We start from the raw sequence: 773 nt of genomic DNA on the forward strand, positions 1-773 counted from the left end.
TCACTTTGGGTCTCCTGGCACTTCTGCTCTAGCCATTTTTGAACTGCTTTCATTTCCTGCCCTTTGCACAAGCGCTTCTCTGTCTCTTTGCCTTGCTAACTCCAGCCAATTGTTGAGTTCTCAGGTTAGATATTATCTCCTCCAAAAAACATTTCCTGACTCCCAAATCCAGTTAGGTGCACCTACTTTATGTTCCCTTAGCACCCTATCTTTCCCTCACCACAGCACTTAACATTCTATAATTATACCTCTACCCTTTTCTCTCACTACACTATACATTCCATGAAGACAGGAACATCGTTGCCTAATGGTCATTGTATCTCTATGAACTAACACAGCGGTTCAGTACATAGTAGTTGCTCACAAGCAAATGTTAAATAAAGGAAAGATCAAAGAAATCAGAATGACCAACTTTGGAGGCCATGGCATATTCTTACTAGTTTGAAGCTTTTTGCATAAACTCATCAAATGTATGAGCTAGAAGGGATTCAAGAAATCACTTTGTTCAACTTCCTACTCAATATAGAAGCCCTACTCCATCATGATTTATTTATTTATTTTTTAAAGATTTTACTTATTTATTTGACAGAGAGAGACACAGCGAGAGAGGGAACACAAGCAGGGGGAGTGGGAGAGGGAGAAGCAGGCTTCCTGCTGTGCAGGAGCCCGACGCGGGGCTCGATCCCAGGACCCTGGGATCACAGCCTGAGCCAAAGGCAGACGCCTAACGATTGAGCCACCCAGGCGCCCTTCCATCATGCTTTAAAGACAGC

The sequence above is a fragment of the Neomonachus schauinslandi genome, chromosome X (genome assembly GCF_002201575.2).
Source record: "Neomonachus schauinslandi chromosome X, ASM220157v2, whole genome shotgun sequence".
NCBI classification, from domain to species: domain Eukaryota; kingdom Metazoa; phylum Chordata; class Mammalia; order Carnivora; family Phocidae; genus Neomonachus; species Neomonachus schauinslandi.